The 9,554-nt window shown below is 44.7% G+C and overlaps 1 non-coding gene across 1 annotated transcript; it reads left to right on the forward strand.

Annotated features, from left to right (window-relative positions):
* Positions 1 to 718: 718 nt before the first annotated feature.
* Trnas-cga (transfer RNA serine (anticodon CGA)) lies at positions 719 to 793 on the forward strand. Its single transcript has one exon. It is a non-coding gene; the product is annotated as a tRNA-Ser (tRNA).
* The last annotated feature ends 8,761 nt before the right edge of the window (positions 794 to 9,554 follow it).

Raw genomic sequence — 9,554 nt, forward strand, 5'->3', positions numbered from 1 at the left:
CATGCCTCTCCATTTTGGAGGCTCCGACCATTAATGGGAAATGTGAAACATTCCCTCACAGGTCACCGGCGCTGCACGCCAAGCATGCATAGGCAGAATCGTTCTAGGAAGAAACCGAATATAATTTATCCCTGTACTTACAAATGCATGTTACGATTGCAGTCTCAAAAAAAAAAAAAAAAAAGGCTCTGAGTACTATGGGACTTAACATCTGAGGTCATCAGTCCCCTAGAACGTAGAACTACTTACACCTAAGTAACCTAAGGACATCACACACATCCATGCCCGAGGCAGGATTCGAACCTGCGACCGTAACGGTCGCGCGGTTCCAGACTGAATTGCCAAGAACCGCTCGGCCACACTGGCCGGCTGCGGTCTCACTTGGATGACATTCGACAATGATCGAAGTATCAGAAATACGCCCTGCTGGCGACTGTTGCTCTGGAAATAGAAACTCTTCCCTTTGCTATAACATTACTCCACTTCAAATGCATACCTTGCTTACGACTGGACATAGTCATTTCCTTTTCACATATCGGAACACAAACACATACTGTAAAAGCCTGATGCTCAGGGAAAACCTATCACACACCCCTTACTACTAAGTATTATACTTCGTCAATAACTGATTGCTGGCGATATTAACTAATGCTGACCGACAATCAACAAAAAGAGGACTACTGGCAGAAGTAAAGCTGTGAGTACCGGACGTGAGTCGTGCTTCGATAGCTCAGTTGGTAGAGCACTTGCCCGCGAAAGGCAAAGGTCCCGAGTTCGAGTCTCGGTCGGGCACACAGTTTTAATCTGCCAGGAAGTTTCAAAAAGAGGACATGTCTAGTAAGTTTTTCTTGTGAGTGCTACCACTATGTCTCAGAAAGAGAGGTATAATGGTCTTACAAACCGCTATATGTTAAAAAAAACACAAACATATTACCATCACAAGCAGCCTTGGTTCTACAGTTGCACCCAAGTAACCATGTGCAAAGCTATACCCGCTTTATAAATCCAAGTATGGCATTACCTACCAATGATGTGTTTTTCAGTCAAATACCGTAACACTGAATATAGACGGTGGTCGCCGGAGTGTGTATTATCCGACCAGCAGTGCGGTTTCACGTCGCCGATGGTGCACCCTAGTAATATAGTTACCGAATTTTGAAAGTGATTCGGCTAAGGAGCTGCCGCTACTAGATATTTTCCGGTATTTTTAACACATTCTGTCTCGATGCCATGTCAGAGGTTCTGTGATATATCCACTGACTTATAGGCGATGATTCATTGAGGAAGAACACAAACAGTTGTAGATGGTGTGATGATTGAGGTTGTATGAAATGTACACTAGTTTTTTAGGGCTCTATTGGAACGCATTCGGTAAAAATGATGTCTATGATTTGGAATCAAGTCTTTACATTCAATCACATACCTGTGTTGGATCCTATGGCGAAGTCCTTTAATGATTACAGCCACTAGCGAATCATATTTTTGGAATTCTCATATCTCGAAACGAGCCACCTTGTTCGAACCCATCTGCTAAAGCTAAATTCCAACATGGTTTTAGGTAGCCCCCATGCATCCAGCGACAACCCCTCAGAATCTGAACTACCATCCCTGCAGCTTTGCGGATGTGATCGTTCGAATGTAAGTCGATACTGAGTAGGAGAAAGTTACATCTACCGCCTTCTGCAACCCCTGCAGAAACAGGCGAAGCTGAGTTACTGCGACAGAACTGTGTTTTGACCATTCGACGAAAATGTAGCCTGCTCCTGCAACACGACACAGTATAAAAGTCAGTATGAGTATTGGAGGAAGAATGTGGATTTTGCTACTGCATTAAGATTCGTCTCCACACTACAAGCAGGTACTACAGATCCACGTCCCGCAGGGCCCATTCACGTCTATCCCCCCAATATTCTATCACCATTATTCTGTACCATCCACCAAAGGAAATTTACGAACGATAAAACCTCCACTAACTTAATCCTATAGCGAATTCGACAAGATTTTCACCGCATCTCTCTCCTCCCATAATTCGAATACAAATACCAAATGCATGCCAGTATTGAGCACATGTGACGATTCTATTAAATATACAGGTATTGATTCACTGCACAAGAGATTCATCACCTGTACTGTAGGAGGATGAGCGTATACCACAGACTATACTGTAAGTCGCAAGAGACCTCCTTATGACCCTGTGTCGTTGTTTGAAACATTGTTTTTTTCCCGCTGTAACATGCTTTGTACACTGCCATACATTTTGTTTTTCCACCACAACTTCGAGGTCTTTGTCACGTTCGAAACTGACATTAACACGTTCTTACACGACATTACCTCTCACAGAAAACAAGATCTCACACGGTGTAAATCATGTTGTTACTGCAGCTTCCATAACATGCTGCACACAATGGATATTTTAAATAAAAGGTAGTTACACATAAGGAAACGGGAAGAATTTGGCCGTGTTGTGGAGCGTTTCCAGACTGTTGTCCGAAAGTGCTTGACGACCGCTACATTTAAACTCATCTGTCACAGTGACGGAGTAGCTGATGGCTCAGCGTACCATTTCTTCTGAGTCCTCATATTACAGTCATCTACGCGATCACTGTTCCGGTGCTCTCCGTCCCCAGAAGGTGTTGCCCCTCCACCAGAACTGTTTCTCCAACTCAAAGAAGCGATGTCAATCATTATGTGGTAACCAACAGCGTACCTGTGGATGGTTGGGGTGGAAAAGACATCGATATACTCTAATAATAAGCATTACATTGATAGTGCAAACAATGTTAGCAATTTTACAGTAATTTCAACACAGTGCTTTGACGTTATTGTGTGCTATTTTCGTTAACAGGTTCTGTTAGGGCAAGAGTTTCCATGCATATGGGCTGAGACATCACAAAAGCTCCTACAAAACCGAGCTTTAACTATTTCTGGGATGCTATACAATTTTCGAGAGGTAGATTTGGTTCTTATTTTACATAGCCATGTGTCATCAGTATAACATTGAGGACATTTTTAGATGCGATTTTTTTTTTAGCTACGCGCGTGCATTTCGCGGCGATGCGTCAGTCACACTGGTCAGGTAAGCACAGGTAGACGAATCTCGAATGTCCCATTAGGATCACGAGGAAGGGAAAGCAGCCTGAACTATCCTGGGAAGCAATGGAACGGATTTCTGTAGTGTCTGACAGGGTGAGTCACTCTGCAAATAGGTCTTCACTCCTGTCCAGTCTCTTCTCCCGTCCTCAGTGGCAGAGCAGTGTAATTGAGTAAGAGTCTTTCCATATCTGACGATATGTAGGGTCCTTTTGGAGGTTTTAACTGTCAGTTCAATATTGCGATCTGTAAAAAAAGGGTAGTTTTGCCGATGAAAGTTTTGTCTGCAGAAAACAATGGCGAACGGTGCTCCCACATCAGCTGCAGTTTGATGGGTAAATTCTGTGACAAACGGCCTGTGGCATTGGGATCGCAGCCGAACACATTTCTATTGTGACATCAGTACATTGCGAAACTTTAGGCTGCTGTGCAAACACCTCTCTTGGTGCTGCACCCGCATTCCTGCTGTGCGTTCTCGCATCAGTAAAGATGCCTAGGAGAACACATATTTTCGAGAAGAATTTCTCAGGTGTCAAGTATGAAATGGGCTGCCACCTCATGCTTGTAGGACCTGAACGAACATCTGTGCATGGCTTGGCACCAGTGGTGGCTCAGGGCAGTGTCGATGTGTGCGCATGTTGTATCCCCTGATATGTCACAATTGACTATAGTTTGACAGCGTTTTTCACGTGTACTGATTGTTTCTGCAGTGCATTGCTTTCAGCTCACAATGCTTAAAGCGTGTTGGCAGATCGTTATATATTTGGTCAGTTCATAATTAGTGAGCATGTCTGCAGAGCGTTTAACATGCATTATTTAAGTAATTTAAGAGTATTTTGTGGGTCTATAGGATGTGAATTGCGACCCCAAGCATGTCAGAGCATGTGTAATAATAAACTACGTGAAATCCGTCCCTAAGTAAGCTGTTCCAAAAATAATTAAAGTACACTCCTTTCTCTTTCCAGCAGCCCAGCACAAGCTGACTCATTTTCCCACCATTTTCTCCCTCCAAACCGCCATCTTGGATTATGTCATGGAAGGGACAACAGCGCCTTCTGGTGGTGGTACTGTGTACTAAATCAGTTGGACTCCAGACCTCGTGGCTTACACACTCGATGGTGGTACTGCCTCTAATTGTTTGAATAAAGACATACGTCCAGCACAGTCTGGGTCCTGTTCCTGTCATTTTCCCACACCCCAGACCGCCATGTTGGATTACTTCACAGAAGGGACGACAGTGCCCTCTCGTGGCAGTACTGTGTACTAGGTCAGTTGGACTCATAAAGACTGCATGCAAAATAAAGACTTATATCCAGCACAGGCCGAGTGCTTTTCCTGCCAATTCCTAGGAAGAGGTGGCGGTCGGATAGGTTAGTGGAAGTAGCCCAAGTGACCTATGTTCCTGTCATTTTCTTCGGTTAGTGAAGTTAGCTGTGGTGTGTTGCATTTTCCTGATAGAATTTGAACTTCCTGCCATTGCCTGGGGGAGGGTAGGAGATGGGGGGATTAGGTCAATTAACTGAACAATTTCATTAAGAAGTGAGTCGAACTGATAAGAGTGAGAGAGGCTATTCCAATAACTGAAAAGTGAAAGTGTACCTGTACCAGTGAGGGGGAGGTTTCCTGAGGGTTGGGGTCACTGGAGGGGCTGGGGAACAAAAGGTTAAGTGCCTGTCAATCAAAAGGAGGGATCCTTTTAGCAGGACAATCAAAGGAGGGCAATAGGTTAAGTACCTGTCAATGAAAGGAGAACAATAGGTCGGTCCCTGGGTGCATACCTGCCCCTGATGTAGACAACCTGCACTAGCAAAATGGGTTTGTATAAGCTTTTCCCTACTATTTACAGCCATCCGTGCACAAGACTGGAATCCATCGAACATTAATTCACGAATTCAGACAGCACTCAGAACTGCCAAAAATTAGTTGGAACAATGGCGTCTTAACGTAAATGTTAGCAAGTGCCAAGCAGTTCTGTTCACACGCAGACCAAAACTACTGCACAAACATCAACACTGTAGACAGGTTACATTACATACACGCCAAATACGTTTTCGAGAGAAAGTCAGATATCTCGGTGTCTGGCTGGACCAAAAACTTACTTGTAGGGTCCACATCGAAGACGTTGCTAACAGAGCACATGCGAGGCTCAAGAAACTCTACCCAATGCTCAACAGGGAAAGTACACTGAATAGAACGGTCTCAAGGTTCATATACAGGACACTGATTAGACCTCTGATGACATATGCAACTCCTGCCTGGGGATATGCAGCTCCTACATGCTTGCACTGCCTGCAAATCTTACAGAACAAGGTTTTATATATCATTAGCAATGCTCCATGCTCACACGCACCATGGATCTTCACAATTAATACCGCCTTGAAACCCTCAAGGAAGCATTCAAAAAACACGCCACACTACTAAACAGGAACTTGAGGCACTGGAACAATCCTTTCATCCTTACTCTGAGAAACTATGATCACAACCATAACAAGCGGCAAAGACATTACTAGCTAAGGCATAACCACCTATAGCAAACTAACATACACCAACAAGCGTCAAATGTCGGCAAGCCACTGCATACCAGCAACGTTGCCTGGATATGCCATCTGCCATAAAAGGCGACCAACAGGCTACAGTTGGGAAACCGACGAGCTCGCACACTGACACACAAACAAATCGCCAACATCAACCTACACTGTGCATCTGATATATGCCCTATCAGACACAGAACGATGATGAACCTGTTACAGGTATGCTGGCACTGACCGAGAGATCAACACTGGCACCCAACAGCAGCTGCCGAGTAACAGCACCACACAGTGTAAAAGGTATCAACCTGCATTATACCCATACTAATAAAGCCTACGCTTGCATGACCTGATGCAGGTAGCAAGACATCCGCTACTGGTCTTATTACCCGACCTAACTTTCACAGAGGTTTTTTTTCCCTTGGCTCTTGCCTTGAGACTTTTTTCCCCCTGCCCTTCAAACCACTAACCTTCATTTAACTTTCGACCCAGTCTCCAGATGAATTCGTGTTAATGATTAAATTTAACCAAATGTATGCAAACATCGTAGTACCCACATCCTACGACACCTCATTTTAGTGAAAACTAATCCATATGTAGAGATGGCAGCAGACTTTTTGAGTTAGCCATCACGCTGGTGTGGGTGTGGAGGGGATCCCCCTCTAAAATAAAATAAAAAACCGTGATGACTGCACTACACAAAGGTTTATGCTTGGCCTGAGAAGGCCAACAGCGACATTGGACAGTTGATGACATGGTAACATGTTGCCTGGTCGGACGACTCTAAAATCGTATCGAGCAGATGGACATGTACGGGTATGCAGACAATGAATTCATGTACTCTGCATGTCAGCAGGAGACTATTCAAGCTGGTGGAGGCTCTGTAATGGTGTGGGGCGTGTGCAGTTGGAGTGTTATGGGACCCCTGATATGTCTACATACGACTCTGACATGTGATACATACGTAAGCATTCTGTCTGATAACCTGCATCCTTTCATGTCAATTGTGCATTCCGACGGACTGGGTAATTCCAGCAGGACAATGCGACATCCCACATGTCCATAATTGCTACAGAGTGGCTCCAGGAACACTCTTTTGAGTTGACAAACTTACACTGACCGTCAAACTCCCCGGACATGAACATTAGAGAGCATATCCAGGATGCCTTGCAACGTGCTGTTCACAAGATATCTCCACTCCCTCATACTCCTATGGATTTTTTTAAAATTCTTTATTGCAATTTTTATAATAATTATACAAACGTAAACCACTTCCTTAAATGATTAGTGTCTCCTAATTTTATCCAAACTTTAATTGCAGCTAGATACAAATCTGATTAATTAGTGAGCTACAGCTAACTAGATAAGAATGGGCAACTAATTTATGTGTTATCGTTAATATTAAATTTTTATTACCTACGCTTAACTAAACTCTATTGCCTGCAGCATCACAATTGTGTCAATAGTTTATAAACCTACTTTTAGAGCCTTGCTCTTTGAGCTAATCCCGATGGGCGTGCCCCTGACACTGGGAAGGCCAAGGATGTTATTCTCTGCAGGTTCCTAAGTAGCTAATTTCCTCATCTAAGTCCTACTAACTAGTTCTAACCTAAGTCAAGTCCGGTGCTTTTTCCTGTATTGGAGATGATGTACCCCACTCCCCTTAATCCTGTGTAAATTCAGACTATGAGTAAGGTCAGGCTGTCCACACACAGGCGGTATGGGAATAGGGCGCCAAATTCAGTATTTGGTGTGTCTCAAATTGTTAAGTTAGTTCATGTCCCTCAGGTATTCTTTTAACACTTTTCGTGACACCTCATCTGCCAATTGGTTAAGAGTTTGTAAAGTGTCTTCTTGTCTTAGTAAGTGGTATGTGTCATGGTTAGGTAATTGGTCACGTAATGTGGATGCTACATCATTGAAAAGGGAGCACCTATAGACCACATGATCGGGAGTACCCTCTAATTCACCACATTCACACGTGGGTGTGGCCCTTTTCCCGAACCGACATTGCCCATGACCATTGAGAAAATGGATCAGTCCTCGAGTAGGTTCAAAGTATCTCATGGACAGTCGTTCCCTGACGCTACGAAGAAATTCAAAAGCTCTGCGACCTGTTTCTTGCCACAATTGCTCGCCTCTTCGCCTTATCTCTCCATTATCCTCAACCCCAATGCCTAATATCTCTTCTATCTTCGTGGTATTCCCATTCTTAGCCCAGAACCACGCAGCCTGTTCTCGAAATTTGATGTCCATCGAGCAGAGCCCCATTATGACTAATAGGGCTCCCACCAGGGATGTTCTATAGGCCCCCACAGATCTCAGTATCATATTTCTCTGAACCCTTCTCACTGTCATGGCGGGCACAACCCTCATGAGCTTGTGTGCCCAGACTCTTGAGCCGTAACCCACTACTGATGTTAGAATGTTGTTGTGATATAGTTTTATGAGATGAGGGGAAGATATAATCTTTTATGTCCGATGGAGATGAGATTGTTTAGTGTTTGAAGGGCTTTCTGGGTTACAGTATCAATGTGCTTCCCGAAGTTTCATCTTTCGTCAATGATTATTCCCAAGTATTGTGTCTCACGTTGCCGAATGCTTAAGAACCAGTGAGCCCTCAGTTCTCACAGTTGGGTTTCTAATAAACTGTCGTTTTAATAATAGGTAACTTGGTGATATTTTCATTTTGGTGTTTTGGCACCATGGTTTCAATTTATTCATGGCTCTTCCTATTTTGGGCTCTTTGTCCTCGCGACTACAGCCGCCAACCAACAGGAGGAGGTCATCTGCATAGGCTATCACCTCTAGCACTTCTTCACTTTGTTGTAAAGTATCCAACAGCGGCTCCATGTGGATATCCCAAAACAGGGGTCCTAAAACGTAACCCTGTGGGTAACCCTTTCTTATTGATTCTCCCACTAGGGGATGATAGCCAGACCTCCCAGTCCTCACAATAGCTCCTCAGGCAGCCATTTAGCGGCCCCGGACACTCTTTCTCCTGCAAGCAGGAGAAGAACGAAGACCATTACAGGTTGTCGAAGGTGCCACTGATGTCTACATGATGCCCACTACGTACGTATGTGGAGTAGAGCCACAGACCTCAGCTGCCAGGACGATTGCATCAGATGCCGATTACCCAGGCTTGAAGCTGAGCTGCCTGCTAATCATCCTACAGAGCACTCGATGTGCAGCCAGTGTGTCAGCCAGTAGTTTTTCTAATATCTTCCCAAGTATGTCCAGCAAACATATGGGTCTACATGATTTTGTTTATGTTGGGTCTTTGTCAGGTCCTTTTCTGATGATCACAACATTCCCTGTCTTCCAGATCTTGGGGAACTTCCATTGTCTGAGGCATTCGTTATACAGGTGAGTGAGTGGTTCAGTTAGCTGGGGAGCTAGGAATAGCACCACCTCCGCTACAATGCCATCTGGCCCTGGAGCTTTACCCATCTTTAGTGATTTTATGTGGGCAGCCACCTCCTCTTCTGAGAAAGGGCAGACTGCCGAGTTATTGTTGTATTCTTTGAGGTCTTCATGCCGTAGCTGCCACTGTCCTTCAGATTCCCCTTCTGTGCTTACGTCAGGCAGCAGGGGAGAGGACAGGGAGGAGGACCTCAGCAGTCTCCTGCCTGGATTCCATCAACCTGTCCCCATGTCAGACTGTTCCATAGGAGAGCGGATCTTCTCTATGACTAATTTGTATGGTGTGTCCCAGAGGTCTAATGCAAATTGATTCTGAACAAAGCTCTCCCAGCTCCTTGACTTACAGCTTTTAGTTCCTTTTGGAACCTACGTTTGGCCTCCCGCTACTGCAGCAGCCATCTTTGCCATTCCAGCCAGGCGACACTGCGCTGGTAGTGCCTCCTCAACCTTCTGACAGACCGGCGCATATCCTCGAGTTCGGCCGACCACAGTCGCCATGGCCTTCCTCCT

The sequence above is a fragment of the Schistocerca gregaria genome, chromosome 8, assembly GCF_023897955.1.
Source record: "Schistocerca gregaria isolate iqSchGreg1 chromosome 8, iqSchGreg1.2, whole genome shotgun sequence".
Lineage (NCBI taxonomy): Eukaryota > Metazoa > Arthropoda > Insecta > Orthoptera > Acrididae > Schistocerca > Schistocerca gregaria.